This window comes from Sinohyriopsis cumingii, unplaced genomic scaffold (assembly GCF_028554795.1).
Source record: "Sinohyriopsis cumingii isolate HCF-2022 unplaced genomic scaffold, ASM2855479v2 utg002947l, whole genome shotgun sequence".
Lineage (NCBI taxonomy): Eukaryota > Metazoa > Mollusca > Bivalvia > Unionida > Unionidae > Sinohyriopsis > Sinohyriopsis cumingii.
Genome location: NW_028316344.1, coordinates 145,508 through 165,176, shown reverse-complemented (window position 1 = coordinate 165,176; position 19,669 = coordinate 145,508). Strand labels below are relative to the sequence as shown.

Sequence of the window (19,669 nt, the reverse complement as noted above, 5' to 3'; positions counted from 1 at the left end):
TTGTACATTATACCATGAAGTATAGACGATATTGCATTCCACAGATCCCATATTTGCCATTGTGGAGCATTTTGCGTGTAAACCTGTGTATCATTCATTGGAATGATCTATACAAATAAAAATGTACCTTGTTACGTACAGATCTGTACGAAAGTTCATTGCCCTCTTAGTCGTCTTTTTTCTTTCCTTGCTAGTCTTTCTTCCTTAGAGTTGAACAAAGCTTACAGTTTATACTTAGCACTATCAAGATCTTTTAAGATATTTCCCGATAGAAAATATTTTATTTAAAAGATTGACTCTAAGTTTTGATTTTAATTTATGCCAAAAATATCAAATCTAATCTTCAAATTCAAATGTTGTTTCACTCTTGGTAAATGCCACAATTCCCACTCCCTCTCCCATCATATGCACAGTTATTTTTGTTAAATTGTCTTTTCCATATGAGAATATTTTTCTTCAGAAAACAAACCTTTCATCTACCATGAGGCGTCTTGGAGAAGAGCTTTACAAATCAAAGTCAGTACGTTTCATGGACTCAGATCCATCTTTATCAGGAGACCTTCCTGGATCACCAAGCAAATTTGAGAAACCCAAAGAAGGTGTTTATTTTCACAGTGCTAATCTTCATGTCCGTCTTCTTTCATCCCTGATCATTCTCAGAACATTATCTCAAGGTAAGGTGCAAGCTGAATGCACAGCTCTTTAGGCTGAATTTCATGGAAGTGATTGTTGTACATGAATGTTTGTTAGAATTTAAAAGAGTATGATATTAGGATATGGTGAGCCAATAGTAATTGAAGTCAAATTTTAATTAACTAAATGTTAGAGGTTACGATAGTATCCCAAATTTAGTCACTTTTGCAACATTTCAACACCAAATTGTGATTTTACATTAACCTGCCTGTGATACTTCAGACACTGATACTTCTGACACTGTGATACTTCTGACACTGTGATACTTCAGACACTGTGATACCTCTGACACTGTGATACTTCTGACACTGTGATACCTATGACACTGTGATACTTCTGACACTGTGATACTTCAGACACTGTGATGGTTCAGACATGATACTTCAGACACTGTGATACCTCTGACACTGTGATACTTCTGACACTGTGATACCTCTGACACTGTGATACTTCTGACACTGTGATACCTATGACACTGTGATACTTCAGACACTGATACTTCAGACACTATGATACTTCTGACACTGTAGTATTGTCATAGACAGAGATAGTACAAACAAATGATATATTAAATTTTGGAACTATATGTCTTTAAGTACAAGAATAAATCTTCACCACGAAAGTTGAGGGAATTTTTAAGATTTAAGAAAAATTGAAATTTTCCAATGAAATATAATCATTGATGACTGCTGAGTGTTAGGTGAAAAAATCTTTGTTGCCAACAAAAGTAAAAAGAAAGATCAGAAAGAACTTTTCCTCCTCCACAAATTAGAAAAGTATTATGGGACTGTGCCCTAAAATATGGCATCATTGTCACACGAAGACTATGATTTCATATATGGGGCTTTGAGCTCAATGGCTTTTATGACATCATTTTGGGTACTTATCTTTCCACAATTCTAAGCAATTGAAGAAATTGTCTGCTAGTACCAACTATTCCTTTTTGTAGGGTCTGTTCCTGTAAAATATACATGGGGCCCAGGGAAAGCTCTTTTAGTGTAGAATAGTCACCCATAGATTCAGTGTAGAATTTTTGTGTTGTTTTCATATGAACTCCTTGGTAATCTGAGTACCCTGGCATATACTTTAAAAAAGTGCATTCCCAGGGTACCATGTATGTTTAAATGGAACAGCCATAAGAAAATTATATTTATTATTTAATGTGACAGGTCTTTGTACTGATCATGACTAATATGCCACCCTGTAACATGATTTTAAAATACTAATTAAATGTTAGGTGGGCCTTTGTGCTAATGATGATTAATAAACCACCCTGTGTAATATAATGAGGTTATTTGGCATCCTTTACCACATGGCATTTTACCAATTATTTTATTATTTTCCTAGCTGACCTACTAGCCAGTGTGTTTGATTCCTTGAGGAGTGACCTGAAGTCAGATGTAGCAAAGGAATTGTTCCTGTATTACAAGGCCACCCCTGTCATCATCCATTACCTTTAACCTGTCAACAAGGTAGGTTTCATGTCATTAACTGTTATGAGCATTTTCAAAGCCTAATGCTGTTTTAAAACTTTGTGGGTACCATATTTACCGCAAATGTTGGGACATTATATAATGGATAATTTTTTCCTGTCCCAGAACTTATGGTGAACATTTGTTCACCTAGGTCGTATGGCCCAAGACTTTAGAAATAAAATACATTTGTGTTGAATTTTTCATAATGTAGGCATGCAGCCTGTATCATGTATTGCTTATGTCAGATAACACTTGACACATTGTTCATTGACATGAACATAGAGAATCAAATCATGTTTGGTTGTACTCAAAAGTTTGAATATGTTATCCGACTGAAAAGCAGATCTAACAAAATCGTAAACAAGAAAGAGAAATATCGACCGATTGCTCGAAGGCCTCTGTAATTCACACATGATACAGTGTTACGTGCCAAAAAGCCAAGATTGTGTTCAGGTTAGTTATATGACAATATCTCGTAAATAGAAACAATTATTTGCAAAAACAGTCACTTTGAATGCAAATGGCAATTTTTTCGCCAGCAATGGTTACAGAAAGGACCATTAAAGCATGTTATTGTTGTGATTACTATTTACATGCAGACATTAATGCCTGCTTGTATTAATTATGACTACGTATGCTAAGCAGATAGAAGATCAGGTGATGAATGATCATAACTGGCAGTAAGCAATAAACTCATTGTTTCAACTTACCTATATATCAAATACAAAGGGTAGTTTATAACAAAACAAACTGACCTCAGAAGGTTACATTGGATTCCTTTCATTGTACCGATTTTTTTAAGAAGTATTATATACAAAGTTATCAGACATAGGGAAGTCAACCTCTCACTGGTATTCACGGGAATTTTGAAATAAATTGAGACATTAGTATAATGTTTAAAGTGACACAATTTAGTGCATTATGCATGGACATGAATGGCTCAGCATCGCCCAGGAGATTTGTAGAAAATAAAATCATTCAATGAATTCATGAAGGCCAGAAGAGAAGATATTTGCCAATAAAATGATCATTAACATGGTTGAAATTAAAGTGTCCTGGTTGTTAAAAGTGTGAGAACTAGTAGATAAAAATTCTTACTTTAGTCCTTGCAGTTTCCGCTTCAAGAGATTTGTTGCCTCCAATGATAATTATTTATTGGGTGAGAAAGCTAAAAAATATTCATGCGCTGAAAGGACGGATTGTAGTTGTGCAGGAGAAGGGTTGGGTTGATGAGATAATGCTGCATTGAGTTAGAGTTTTATCTCAAGTACAGTTTTATATTTTTTCTGAGTGCAGTTTTCGATATTTAACTTTCGAATGATTTAAAAGGTGTCCCTCAACTTATGGCACAAATATTTTATGTATCACAGAACATACAGTTCACAAAACAATTACTTTGAATGTTTTTTTTTGTCCCAAGAAATATGATGTCCAAACATATACGGTAAATATTTCACTTAAAATATGTCATTATCACCATACTATTCATTGTCCACCATCCAGTTCCAAGTTTAATATGGAACTGTAAGAACAATTTTTCTATGTCATCAGACTTGATATTTGGTGCTATAAAGTGATACAGAATACCGATTGATAAAAGGATCATAAGGTAATAAGTCCATTTCATGTGAAACCATATTATTTTCTCCTGAATACAAAATGTTCAGAACTGGATGTTCACATTCCAAAAAGATTGTAGCATTGTCTTGAATTTGAGTTACCTCCCTTACCTTTTGCAGAATGTAGAACAATGATAGTTGAACAAGGGATATGAAGTGAGCACAGTAAATGTTTTGAATGTTAGACAATGAAAGGGAAATTGATATTTATTTGAATGTATGGCAGTCAGATTTTATCATTTTTCATGATGTCAGGACAGATTTGGTCTTGTGCAAGAATCATTCCATTTAATTCTGGATCACATTGTTAGTATCAAGACCTTTAAATTGTACATAGTTCAGTTGACCATTATCAAGATACTAAATGACAAAACCATTGACCCTGGTTAGTGAGGAGCATTATACTAGTCTTGTGGAGTGTGGTGCCTAAAGTAACTAAAGATACTCTCAGTTTTTAGCTCAACTGGCCATAAGGCCATGTGAACAAATGATACGGCACTGCATTCAATCATGTGTTGCTTCAATCATGTGTTGCCCATTTGTTGTAGATCAAAAATGGCATTTTACTACTTTAGAGTTCATATTTCTGATCTGATTTTAATCAAACTTTGAACATGGGCTTATCAAAATCTCTGACATTTTCAGTAATTTGCAAAGCATATGGATATTATTGAAGTGAGCAAAGCCGATGGATATTATTGAAATGAGCAAAGCCCATGGATATTACTGAAGTGAGCAAAGCCCATTGAACTTATTGAACTGAGCAAAGCCCATTGATATTATTGAACTGAGCAAAGCCCACAGACATTATTGAAGTGAGCAAAGCCCACAGATATTATTGAAGTGAGAAAAGCCCATGAATATTATTCAAATGAGCAAAGCCCATGGATATTATTGAAGTGAGCAAAGCTCATGGATATGATTAAAGTGCTCTTAAATCAGATTGACTGAGTTTGTTGACACTCTGCAGGACATACTTCTGATCTGATTTCAATCAGACTTATAGTATATGGTTGCATCATATAGATATATAACAAAATGTGATAATGATCAAGATCCATGCAAATTAATCAGATGATTTTAAATGTATATTGCTGGGCATGTTAACACTCTAGATGATATATATTGTGATCTGGCTTTGATGCAACTTGACGTTTGACCCTGTGTCATTAATATCTCAGTAGAGATTGATATGAAACTATGGGTTACTTAATAGTCTGAGGCACTTGAATTTACAAGTCACTCACATCTCAAATCTGTCTGTGTGGGTTCGAGTCTCAGACTTGGTATGGGTTTATGAGAAAGCTTGCCAGTATCTTCCTGTGGGTCAGTGATTCTTTCTAGGGTTTTCCACAGATGATTCCTCCACCATATATATTAGCTGCCATGTATAGCCTATCATGTGCTGAAAAATTGCGTTGCATCTTCCTGTGGGTCAGTGATTCTTTGTAGGGTTTTCGACAGATGATTCCTCCACCATATATAAAAATTGCTTTGCATCTTCCTGTGGGTCATTGATTCTTTCTAGGGTTTCCCACAGATGATTCCTCCACCATATATATTAGCTGCAATGTATAGCCTGTCATGTGCTCAAAAATTTTTTTAAAGCCAGAACAGCAAAAGAGTTTGGTGATGAGCAAGATCCAAGCATATCAATGAGGTGTCCTCACATTAAATTAGCTGACATTATTACCATATTCTTTAGCCATATTTCTGATCAGATTTCGATCAAACTTGGAATATATGATAAAGATCTTGGACAGGTTTGATAATGAGCAAAGTGCTCTCATTCATGAGGCAATATTGCATCTGAGTTTAATGCTCTGAAAATGATAGTTCTGATCCAGTTTTTCTTAAACTTGGATTATGGGTTTATATTGTCAAGATCTTGGATGAATCGTTAATGAACAAGACCCAAGAATAGTAATGAGGTGATCATGGATCTGAACTTATGTGACTTTGCTTATGAGCAATAGACTATGCTTATTAATTTTGCCTTTGGAGAAACAAATCCTGGATACATTAAACTTGGTAAAATCAGCATGATGCAAAACTTTGGGGGATAGTTTAAATAGATTGTTTTTTTTGTACAGTACTACATTAGCCTGCTTCATGAAACCGTTGGCTGTTAATCTATGTGAGCTATTTGAGTAATATTAGACCCATTTGGACAAATTGTTATTTCATACATTCAGTTGTGTGTTAATCTAAGTATCCTATTTTCACTGTCTAACTGAAACAAATAATATACGAACCAGTTTTAAATTAATGATCAGAGTTATATGTCATTAAAGGTAAAAAAGAACCAAACTAAAAGCAGCAAACTTTAACATTAATTTATAAAGCCAGATCTTTTTTTCTGTTGTAATGAAGGCAAGTTTGAATAATTAAATTAACTTTGTTGATGGTTCATACCTGATGTATAAATACAGGCAATGACTTCAGGTTAATTATACTATCAGTTATTGTTCATTTCAATAAAAAGTACCAAGCCAAAGAAAGTGAACAATTTGGGTGTTGCATAATAACTTTAACAAGAATGTTTGAATTTTGACCAAATTTGATATGCAACTTTAGGTCAATGAGACCTTGATAGAATTTGATTTTCATCCTTCTTTATCATCAGTTAGAAGAGATATGCCCCCTGGTTGCCAATCGTCCAAAGTTTGTTTTCTGCAGCATAAAAAGTGATTTGTTGGATTTCATCCAAACGTGTTTTCTTGTTTTTAATTGTTGAAAATTTGAACAAGCTAGAATTCATCTATTTTGCATTATTGACACGAATTATGCTTAACAATTCGGTACCCTCCTACCTGCGTTTTTAACAACACAGCTTTACCAAGGATTATTGGATTTTAATTCAGTTAGGAGAGATGCTTTATATTGATGAATTCTTGAATTTCAGCCTTCTGTGTCATCACTTAGAGGAGTTATGACACTGATCGTCAGTTGTTTCTGTAGCATAGAACTTTGCAAATATGTGCTGGATTTCAATCATATCGCCCTTGTTGCTATATATTGATGAAACCTTGAATTAATTCGATTTCCAGCATTTTCCACCCCAAATGTTTCATTCTCCTATCTTTGGATTCCTCAGCAAAGTGCTTTGCAAAGAGTTGTTGGATTTCAACAAAGCATAGCATTAGAATTTTACTAATGAGACCTTGATTTTGTTAGCATTTCACATCATGGCTTCTGATATTCCATTCTCCTAATGTTTGGTTCTGCAGCATAAGATTTTTTTTTTAAAAAAAAGATATTTTCATCAAATTTAGCATGAACGTTTGTGTCGATAATATCTTAAATTAGACTGATTTCTATCAGTTGCAAAATCATGTTTTGGAGTTATAATCTCCGGATTGTCTGTTTCAGAAATCGGTTTCTACAGCATTTTTTTTTACCAAGCAATGTTGGCTCTAACAATATTTGGCATGCAGTTTTATATGGATGGGATCTTAATGAGTTTAATTTCAAGCATTCTACATTGTCCATTTGAATAGTTAGGTCTCTTGATTGCCTTTCCTCTTGGATTTGGGTTTCAGCAGCATTGATTTACAAATTACTACTGGGTTTGTAGTGCTGTTATATGCTGATGATACCATGAAGGAGTTGGATTTTCAGCATGTCATGACATTATTTCAAGGGGTTATATCCCAGAAATGTCTATTCTCCCAACATTGAGTAAAGATCCTTTGTTTAATACTTCACTGAGTAAATTTCAGTTATCAGGATCCTTTGTGAAGTTCCATTTATTTTATGAATATATTAAGATATTTTAATTAAGGTCAGGCCACAGTATACTACCAGCCAATATACATGTAGATTCAAGATTATATGTATTGCACACGCCATGAAGAACATTCCCTATGAGCTGTGGATGGGAATTTTGTTGTCATTTTAATACCTACCTAGCCAAGACGTGAAAACATTAGCAAAAGTGTATGTCTTGCATTGAGGGGTAAAGTACAAAAATGTACAAGTAAAGCGTAAAGTAGCATTTTCCTCAATGTGGCATTTTCCTCATTGAGGTAACAAAAAAGGCTATGTGAGTGTAGTGATGGCAGCTAGTGAAAGTCACACAAATCTACCAGCTCATCTTGTTCTCCTGTATGCTAATGGATCAATTTTGTTAAAAACAATATTCAAATTTTATGTATGCTAAAAATGAAAGTTTCCAGATTGGGGACATAAAAATGCTGCTGCTGGAGATAAGTTGTTAGTTTTCCAGGATCAGTTTTGACTCTGTGTACTGTATATACATGCAGGCACACATTTTTGTCTCCTCTGCATTAATATGGTTACACATAACTATCACTTCTCTAGCCAGACACCTAATGATTGTGGGTATATAGTTCAAAGCTTAATGTCAAGCCAAGAAGGAAAATGGTTCACTCAAAACAAATCTTATACCACTAACCATAACCAAATGTTATAGATGGCATGCATTTAAGATAAAGGTGACACAGCTCTTTTGGAGACATTCAATTAAAGGCCACCAACACTGAAAGAATAAAATGGTTTACACATAATAACTTGAGTTCTTTGTGTTTCACACTGACCAGATATTGAGGATGGCTTTCAATTAAGACATAAAGGACACTTGATGATTTCAGATTCAAAAGATGAAGTGTCTGACAAATGAAAGTTTTTGACAAAAAATAAGATTATTAATACTATTTACTACATTTCAGCCTTAAGATGTACCAATGTAAGATAGTTTTCCTAAATTTGGTGCAGAAACAGTTCATTCATCTGGATAGTATGGTGCAAAGTGAGTTGTCTAAGAAGGGATGATGGGTAAAATGAATAGCTAGAAAGAGTTTGGGAAACAAATTGTTTTGCTACAGATTTCCAGCATTTTCATAATTGCTTTCTTCTACAGCCCTTTATGGGACCTGCCATCGACATTTTCCTGCAGATGCTAACAGACCCTCCATTCCTCTAGCCATTCCTGGAGAGTTGTAGCACAGAGAGTTGCTTTAGGACAGTGGCCATGGTGCTTCGAGCCCCTAGACAGGATGTCAAACTCATGGAGAAAGTCAGCATACTCCTGCAAAAACTATCCAAACTTAGGTCAGTGCTTGTCTTATAAGAATCCTAAAAATCTTGTTTAGTCCTACATGGGTCTAATGTTGATCATCACAGAAGTTATTGCATCTTTGTCTTAAGTAAGAGGTTGACAAGCCCATTTGCAGTATTTTTGCTGCTATGACAATACATTTATGTTCTTGAAAAACAGTTAAAACTAAGTAATTGAGGTTTTTACCCTGGAGCAGCATTGTGATTACAATTGTATACTTTGAGTTAAAAACTTGATAAATAATGTTTGCTTCACATTGAGGCAAATTCACACTTTAGAGCTAGAGTCAGTTTGAGCCTAATGCCCTGTCACCCAAAGAAAGGCGAGTCTTCACTTAATTTAGAGTTCATCAAACAAAAATCCAACTTTATTTTCAATAATATTAGAGTTAATCATTCAGATTCTGGTCGTTCATTTAAATATAAACTAAATATTTTAATCTTTCCACAACAACCATTCCTTTTATCACTTTAGTTAACCTTTGTTATGTATATCTATATTTTGTTTTGTAATTTTTGCTCATGACTGTAAATTGTAGTGATTATCTATAGAGAAGATATTACATAGCTGCTTTTTGTACATGAGTATAGGTACAATTTTTAAATGTTAAGAGTTCATATAGATTGAATAGGATGTATAGTTAGATATTGTCAAGCTTCTAATAATACAACTTTTTCACAAGTTTGGGATTATTTTCCATTGGATAGGTTAGTCAGGGGGTTCTTTTACAATGTGGGTTATTTGCTACATGTCACATGTTGAGTATTAGCATATTGCGTTTTAGGACTTTATGCCGGTATATGAGAAGCTAGAGCTGGACGATCATTTAATTCTGATTTCCTTTGTTCTACTATCTCTCAAATCCAGCCTTCCCAGATTACACTTTTAGCTAAAAGTTATAAGCTTTCCCAGATGGCAGTCGGACAAAGTGATCTCTCCTTGGTATTGGGATTGGTGCCAAATGCTATGTTTCACATTATTTGTGTTGAGTACTCAGCCAGATGTTATTAAATGTAATAGTACACTCAAGTTTTCTATTTCGATGGGAGCAGTTCAATGTTTTATAGAAAACTACATTGCATTTCAGTTTTAATAGCCATGAAAGGTGACAATGTCATTGGAAAATGCAGCTCCAAAGAGGCTCTACCTTACTGAACAATGGTGCTGATCTCTCACATGAAGACCTAAGCCATGTTATATAGGTGCTATATATCAGTGTAGTAGTATGAACTAATCCTGGTGAGTTATGTGGGTACATCAGACATATCTTAACGAAATCTTGGTATCATCACCTGACTACTGGAGAGCTTCCAATCTAATCTAACCCTTCCACCATGTTCAAGACACCTGGCTAGACTCGGAAAAATATATGTCTCACTTAATCATATCGAACGGTAAGATGTAGCTAAAGTTAAAATGTGCGAGATATTGAAATTTCCAAATGACATTACAGGTGCAAGAACAGAAAAAAAACAATTAAACATGACATAGTGAAACTCCCAAATGTGAAGCAATAGGAGGGTATTGAAATGGCTATTCAACTCTAAAATATATGAGGATTCCAGAAGTATGATTATCAGATTATGGTCACCAATTTGCAGGCTAAATAGCTTATAAAGTACATTATAAAGTGTAAGGAATTGTGGGGATGCTTAGGTTTGATCATGGTTGCAACAATTAGTACATATCAGTACTCTGGGAAATTAATTGAAAATGTACCAAGTTAACATATATCAACATAGGTATGCTAATTCATGATGGAGATAATTTTGTGCCTCATGGATTGACTATAGGTACAAATACATCCAATAACATCAAGTAAATGTGAAATTATGATCCTCATAACTCGTAACGAAGAATGGACATTTGCATATGTTGGACATTATCCATATAGATCACCTGTGTAAACATAATTCAAATGAGCTGTTTTAACATTTCTAGTGTATTTTAAGAGTGTTGGGTAATACTTATTATATTGACTGGTTGATTCGAATGTGATGTCAGCTGATGCTACAATATCTCACTCTGCCAAGGAACAAAACTAAAATATATTACTATACATAAGGAAATTCATGATGAAATAACATTTTGGGATATTCTAAGTTCATTCTGCCAGATATATGCCTAACAGAAGAACTATATGTACATTGAGAGATCCTATATGATATACTAAAAGTCAATATCCGATTCCAACCATTCTAAAATGTATGGACATTTGCTCCTCTTGGATAGGTAACCATGTTAAGATCAGTTGTATAGTGTTAATTCAGATACTCTGAACACTCCAGATGTAATGTATTAAGTAAAATGGTTCATTAGAAAAAGATATCAGCTTATGCCACAATGCCATACTTTGTCAATCAATATATTAACCACAATGAACAATAAAACTAAGTGCATTTTGTGTTTCACTTCCTTCATTTTGCATTTTTTTGTCAAGGTAAATAGATTTGGGAGAAGTATATTTTATCCCTTTGACCCATAATTTTGTTGACATTTTTATTCTCTGACAGTTTATCATGGCTTAGTAGACAACCTGAGTTGTTTCTACTATTCGTCTCTGTTGTCTCATTACGTACCATATAACTATGTGTATAAACCATCACTAAAAGCCATACAAGCAGATATGTGTTACCCATTTAATCACCCCATCATAAACACATGACTAGTAAATTGGCTGCTTGGGCTCATAATAAATTGTGTAATGATTGAAAGGCCAAATATCAACTGTCTTCAGCTGTTTTGAATGAAGGGTCTTCAGCTGTTTTGAATAAAGGCCTCATTCAGACATTAAAAAATATTTTCTGACAGAATTTCACAAATATCAACCAATGCAACTTGTATAAGGTGTAGGAATACTTATATGCTAATAATAACGCGTATCAGCCCTCACTGACTCTACATGTAAACACTTTTATACATAAATTCAGAAATTTGTTTTTTGAACAAAATATTGAAATATTTTTGAATTTAAATTTTTTATTTTTATATTTTATAGTTATATTTCTTAAATCATTATACACATCATCTACAAATAGCATGTGTCTAGCTTTAATGATAAACTTGGATACCAATTTAAACATTTACGGATATCATCCTGACAGGACTCGGATCACGATTATTTTTCCTATAGTCACTACATTTGTTTCATAGTACTGAACATTCCACTGTGTCCAAATCCTAACCAGGTGTTAATCTAAACTATATTCAAGGATACACTCATGGTGAAGTTCTTGTCATAGGCTTTTCCTGACAGTTTTGAGAGGGTGGATGGGAAACAAATCGCCATGCAACGAGTCACTGTGTTCATTTCCATATCAGCATCAATGCCTCATTACTTACTGTGCAATGTCACCAAAATACATGCAGACAAACATGACTAAATCTAACTCTTTTATCACCACTAAAATGAGATGGGAAAAAATACTCTCAAAACATACTGAGGTTACTTTATGGGTACTGAATTGGAAGTAATAATTGTGACCTGAGTCTTTATGTTATTTAACAGATGATTGTTGTAAAGAGCATTTTGATTTGTCAAAAGTTTATATTCGCCCAATTAATATTCATGTAAGAGAAACTGATGGAAATAAGCATGCTTGCCATAAATGGCATCTCAAATTATTGAGAGAAACATGGCCATAAAAAATGGCATAAATTTTTTAAATATGTGTAGAAATGGGATTGGCTTGAATGCAAAGTGGATGGGAATGTGGTTGGTCATTTTGCATGAAAACTGAAAGTTACAGGACTAGCATTGTGCTAGAAAGATGTTAAATGAGAAGGAGCTGGGTCAGTATGATTTAGAAGTCAGAAAATAATAAATATTCGCCCAGGCTGTACAAATACAAGTTTACAAGATCAGCATAAACAGGTTGCATCGAACAGGGGAAAAGACAAGCAAATTTATATGAATATTTTTATATAGTATATATAAAATGATTTATTGTGATAGAAATAAAGATCATGTTTGTTACGAAAAGAGATAAATGTGATATACATGTAGTATGTAGTGTAAAAATTCACAAATTATTGTGACTGAATTATTTTGTGACCACTGACATGCACTGTAATAATAAGCCACTAATTTTATTGGAGAACAAGTTGATGTGACAATGAGCACTGAAATTCTTCAAGTATTCATTTTAAGTTGGGAAAGTTTTTCAAATGATATTTTGTGTTAGAAATGAAGTAACAACTTTACACAATATTCTAATTATAAGGGAAACAGGAGCAGTTTTGTATGCTCTGAAAATAAATTTCATTTTTTGCTAGAGGCTTTTGTCTCAATTTTAACCCCTAATCAGGGTCACTTCCCCTTGAAACCCAGAATGGGAGGACCCCAAGACCCCTTTCACAGATTCAGTTTTTTTCCTCCAATTTCAGTTTTTTCCTCCAAAGAACCTAAATCATATCTGAACACAAGTGAGTTAGTTAGTGTCATAGTAATTGGAATAAGGTGCCTTGCCCAATGACACACCATTATAGATGAAATGTGTATGTAGATTGAGACATCATATTATTCTACATCTTGCTGTATTTACATCAGATGTATGTGAAATTAATACTGAAAATCATGTAAATATTTGAAAATCCTTTTCACTATTGTGCCCTATTTTTTCGTACATGATTTCTTCCCAAAATGTATTTTGTTTACACATTAGTTTTCGTACTGTGAGTAAAAAAGCACTTTAGAAAAATTAGATGAAAAACCATACTCTTATTTCGTATTTATGAAAATTATACAAAATATATAATTACATACATGGGTGTGTGCGCCATGTTAAAGGTGCCTTCCATGGGTCCCAATTATGTTTTATTGATACAGCCCTTGTAGTCATACTTTCATATTGGCGATCTTTTATGATATACTGGTATGAAGATGCAGTTTAGAATACAACAGTTCTCAGCTAAGGATATGTGATATCATTCTTCATTTAAAACATTTAATAATAATTTGCCTTTCACAACTTTTTAACAATTATGAATTGCATCTGCCCTTTCAGATCAAATCGACGTTTCTTTGAGGTGTATACCATCACAGGGATAGTACAGGAGTTGCTGAGAGGATGTAGTAATGAACAAGCATTCCTAGCCCTGAACCTCAAATCAGTTCTCTTCAATCTGTCTTCTACCACCTAACGATTAATGTTGGCATTTATAAAGAGAGGAAACAGTGCTGCTAGCCTTGCTGAAACAAACCTTCAGAAAAAGAAATTAAATCTGTTATAGTGTTTTCATGTTTTTATATTGCTGAGACACCTGACAATGATTGAGTATTAGGAGGGATTCAGATTTGTTACACCTCATATGCTCAACAGGTTGATTTTGATTCTGCTCTGGGTTGTATTAAAAAAAAAGTTTTTTTATTACTTAAATGCTGGCACCATCCACACAGAACCACTTTGTATGTGGCAAATTATACCCTCAGTCTGTATAGCTCACAATTAAGAAAAAAAAACTTAAAGTGCAGTTTTTATTGATCATTTATATAGCGGAAGAAAGTGAAACTACTATTAAAAATTATATTAATATTTCAGGTTTTGTTCCATTATTCAGTTGAGCTTGGAACAATAGTTCTATAAGCAAAACATGTATTTTAAAAGGATTCTTTGACCTGGGGATTTACAGAAATCAGTTTACGTTTTGAAATTTGAACAAATAAACTGTGTACACTACACGAATAAATGGCATATAAATAGAGTGTACAATTTTGCACATGCATGGGCATTTTTTCCTTACCTTGATTAAGGTTTGCGTTTTGGTTAGTTTCTCAGGCATTGCGTGCCCCAGGGTCATGCAACTTTATAGATATGTCTTAGTGGATAGAAGACCGCTCCGGTGGCCTAGTGGTTAGAACGTCCGCCTCGGAAGCGGAAGGTCGTGGTTTCGATCCCCGGCCGAGTCATACCAAAGACATACCAAAATGGTGCTAACAGCTGCCTCGCTTGACGCTCAGCATTAGGAGGCTAGAGTTAGGACTGGTGGGCCTGATGTCAGGATAATGTGACTGGGTGGGACATCATGCTACATGTCTGCGGCGTGATGTCCCAGTGCTAGACATCACTATAAACTGTCACACTGCAGACATTGTAGCGATATGACTGAAAAATTGTTAACGCTACTTTAAAAATCTAAATCACACACATTAGTGGATAGAATGTAATCACCTTACCAAAGTTAAGTCAATGTGATCAAAAGTGCATGCTTCACTGACTTTGGTTAAGTTTCACATTTGTTTGTTTGTGGGTGTGTGTGCATGTTAGATAGTACAAAACCACCTGCCAATATAAAGTCCCTGTCAGCTATGTTTCATATTGGGGCAGAATCAGATTGATGCAGGATGATGAATTCTTCATTTTCCAAGGGATTTACAAAATTTTAAGCAGACCCAAAAATCGATCTTTCTCCTTGGAATTTTAGAGCTTACATCATTCTCACCTCTGTCGATGTGGGTTCAAGTCACAAGCATGATCAGTGTGGGTATGTGAGAAGTATTAACATTAGCTTACAGTCGTTTGGTGGTTCTTACTGGGGTTATCCCATGCTCTTCCTTCACCAGTTATAAAGGCCATCATGTTTATCCATTATATGCTGAGAAATGGCATTACATCCTCAACAAGGAATACAGCAGCTTTCTCCAAACATACCATATATATTTGATTTTATGTCACCCCCCCCCCTACATTTGTGGGGCTACCTAAAGCCATTTTCTATTTGGCCCTCCTATAAGATGTGTCGTATACAAGTAAGATCCATCTGAAGGAGTGACTTTTTATCAATGAGTCAGATTTGCACTTTACAAAATTAAGCAAGCCAAAATGAATAGATAGAATGTTAGACGGATGGATGAATGGGTGGGTGGGTCTGTAGGTAAAATTACACCAATGTAAAATACAATTATATTATTGGGTCTTTTAACATGGCTTGAGTTATTTTAACATGTTTTGTGGTCTTTTAGTATGTTTTGCGACTTATTATTTTCAGTGGTTTGTGATCTAAAATACGTAGCTTGAAGAGGTTTTTTTTTAATCGTCATCAAGCAGTGAACGCCTAACTTGGTCTTAGAGAAAGTGCCGATGCATATTCCATAATTTGGTTCGACGTAGAATTGGTTGCAGATGAGCCATGAGTATCTTCTGATTTGGATTTCTACCATTCTACAAGTATGACAATAGTTTAAAACTGTTTTACGATCTTTTGATAATTCTTACTGACTCTAAATTTAGTCATCACGTTGTTGAATTGGCAAGACTAACAATATCATGTGGATATGACTAGGGGCGACCAAATTGTTCACACAGTATCATTTTGGTACTTCTGTGTCCTCATTTGTGCATATATCCCTCTCAAACAAACATATCATAAGATCTTGTTCTTGTAAGACAAGTCATTGACTTTTGTCGCCCTGATTAGAATGAGAAGAATGTTAGCCAAAAAGGTATCATTGTGATCAATACCTCTTGATTAATCCAATTAGGAGCATGTGTGACCTCATTATAATAATGACTGATAATGATATCACTAAATGAATAAAATCGTGACTAACACCATTCTTAAGAGTTTACAGTGCCTTAGTTATAGTGACTGGAACAGCTAGACATAAATGAATGATTTCAACCTCAATACAATCAACGTGTTTATTTACAAAGACATTGTCAGTTACAACTGGATTAAACATTACCTCCAGCTAAGAGATTATGAAATAACAATTTAACACGCTCAACGGGAAAAGAGGATACAGCTCCTATCATCACTGACCATGACATTAATTTGGTATCAAATTTACAGAATGTAAAGGAACATTAACAAATATACGCTCTAATTCTTGTCTTGAATACGAACACTTTCACTAGAAGTCATCTCATATCAAGGCAAAGTACTTAACAATAAATAATAATAATGATAATAATAATAATAATAATAATAATAATAATAATAATAATAATAATAATAATAATAATAATAATAATGAGGACTTTGTATAACGAACTAATCTTTAGAAGCCTTAAGCGCTTTACAACATTAGACGACACCTATAAGATAAAAATCAAATAATAATATCATTACAAAAACAAACACCTTGAAATTAGAAAAACTTTAAAAAATAATGGGCAATGCATTCCACGTTGCTGGGCTTTGGTATGCAAAAGAATTACACCGAGAAGCTCCCGCGTCTCTCAATATCTTACAATGAATAGACTGCGCATAATTATCATCTGTTTTAGAGCCTTTCAAAATGAATGGTTGGTATACCTACATAATTCAATTGGGGCTTACTTGATCCAACAAATGCATTTCTTTCAATACATGATAAACAAGAGCATCTGCAACAGCTCTGATAATGTTTTGCTGCCTAGATTTAAACCTATACCAATTAGAAATAACTCCCCCTTTAATCTTACAATAAGTCCACGTGGAAAGAGATTAATAGTATTGTCACTTTTATATATATATAATTGATTTTAAATAGTGTTCCGTTATGAGACTTGGAAGCACTCGCATAAGACTGACGTTTTGAGCAATTGTCTCGAGACTAAGGAAATATGTCTGCCTCCTTACCTTTTAACGGGACTGTCAACCTAATATGCATGCCAATATCGACGAAGTGAACTTCCTTCTCCATTTATATGCACATTGATTCTTTCTGCATTAATTTGACAATTCTTTAATTGCATGGTAAATTTTGTTTTCCGTTTGTTTGGTCATTGCTGTATTCGTGTTTTGTGTTTTGGAATGTTGACGTAGCTTTACTAATTGTTCAGTCCTATCGCTACAATGACTGCAGTGTGGCAGTTTATAGTGATGTCCAGCATGGGCGCATCATGCTGCAGACACGTGGCATCATGTCCTGCGGGTCATATTATTCTGACACCAGGCTGGCTAGTCTTAATACTAACCTCTTGCTGCCGATCGCTATGCGAGGTAGCACTTAGAACCATTTTGTATAAGTCTTTGCTATGACCAGGCCGGGGTTCGAACCTGCGACCTTCCGCATCAAAGGCAGACGCTTTAACCACTAGACTACAGGAGCAGATCTTTAGTCACTGCTAAAGATAATGTGCTTAAAACTAATTCAAGCTGATATTTGGAGCACATGGGAGCAGTAATTGTGGTTAGCTGTGTGCTTACATCATGTACAGTTTACGCAAGTACTTTATCCAAAGAAATTTAAACCACAGTATATGTACATAAATGTAACATAGAGGTATGTCAACATGTTATCCTTTATCATGTTCCTAATGGAAACAACTTCGCCTTACACATAACATTCTCTCAAACGCTTATACTATGCATAACTGATACATGTATCCTCAAGCCTTTACATAATATTGTTTTACATTAAAAGCTAGATGTTCGTTGCAATGTATGATTTCAGACTACTATATTGTGGGCTATAATCGATGCTGGTGTGTAAGTGAAGTAATTTGTTTTTAACAATATGTGTGATTGATTCATAAGAACTCTACACCATGTGCCAATTGTAAATAATCTGGTTTCACATGTGTCAGGTGTGTGTTATACATAAAACATAAGTATACATTATTTCTGGATAAAAATGCAAGTGGTCTAGCAGCTAAAATGTATTTAAAAAAGTTTTTTTTTGGGTGTGGGGTTGCATACTGAAATTTGAGACCGAAACATGGTTCTGATTTTCAGAGTAGAGGAGTTTTAGTTGATTGTAAAAATAGTATGTAGTTAAAGTTGGAAAACTTCAGAACAAAGACAAATGTGAATAATGATAGAATGTTTTTATACCCGTGGTTTGACTTTGATAGGTTGCACTGAAGTAGCCTTTCCAGTGCATTAAAACACAGGGACAGACTATATGACTTATGGCGATGTTTACTTTGGAGCTTTACAGCAAAGTAGAACAGGCAGGTTACTTTGTGGTGAATCAGATTAAAGTAACCTTCTCAAGGACAGATTATAGTACCAAACCTATGGTGGTCCTATGTATAATTCTAGTGCACACCTTTTCCGTCATGAGTCCGGCATGCTTGCCACTAGCTATAGCAGCCTTCTTTGTTTCTGGTGCAATGTGGTGATCAGCATCCCTCGATGTATCTTATTCTTTTGCAATTTAGAGTGAAACGCTTTTGAGTTTATCAGATGTGAAGTTAAACCTACTTGCGTACTTGTCCCAAACTGCATCATAATATATCTCTAGCACTCCGTCCCGTTGACTATTTCAAGGAAATTTAGCAATTTTAATAACGTCCGGACCTTTCCAGAAATAAGAGTTTATATAATTCTTTCACAGCTGCAGAAAATACTGGCAGTCTAGTGCAAAGTCATGTTTATCTTATACTACATTACATAAGGCATATATGCTTGGATCTATGGTAGATCATTGTCTCTTCCATTTTCCTGTCTTAGTGTGTAAATTACATGCAGACATTGTTGGTTTAGACATATTCACAAGAGTTACATTTGATCACCAAAAAGTCTCTATAATCTGAATGACAAGGATTATCTGATTCTAAATTGTCAAGGTTGAATAAACTGGCGAGAGATACGATTTCTTCTAAACCAGAAAAAAAACATTTTTCTTCTCAACAATTTTAATTTATCCACACTTCCACCGGTGCAGGTATATTTAAGAAATACAATACTAGATGCCAAATGTTTCCTCTTGGTATCAGTAAACGTTAGGTTATATATGAGAGGTATACAATTATTGTTATCAGAGGGGATACATTGGTGCAGTTTAACGAAATGTAATAATATATGACATCGGAAGAAAAACTAAATGTATTAAGATGCAATTGTACTTTGGTGTCTTTCTGTTATAATTAGCA

The 19,669-nt window shown here is 34.4% G+C and overlaps 1 pseudogene; it reads left to right on the top strand.

Annotated features, from left to right (window-relative positions):
- Positions 1-14,009, top strand: part of LOC149769954 (coiled-coil domain-containing protein 138-like) — a 72,672-nt pseudogene extending 58,663 nt beyond the window's left edge.
- Positions 14,010-19,669: the final 5,660 nt, after the last annotated feature.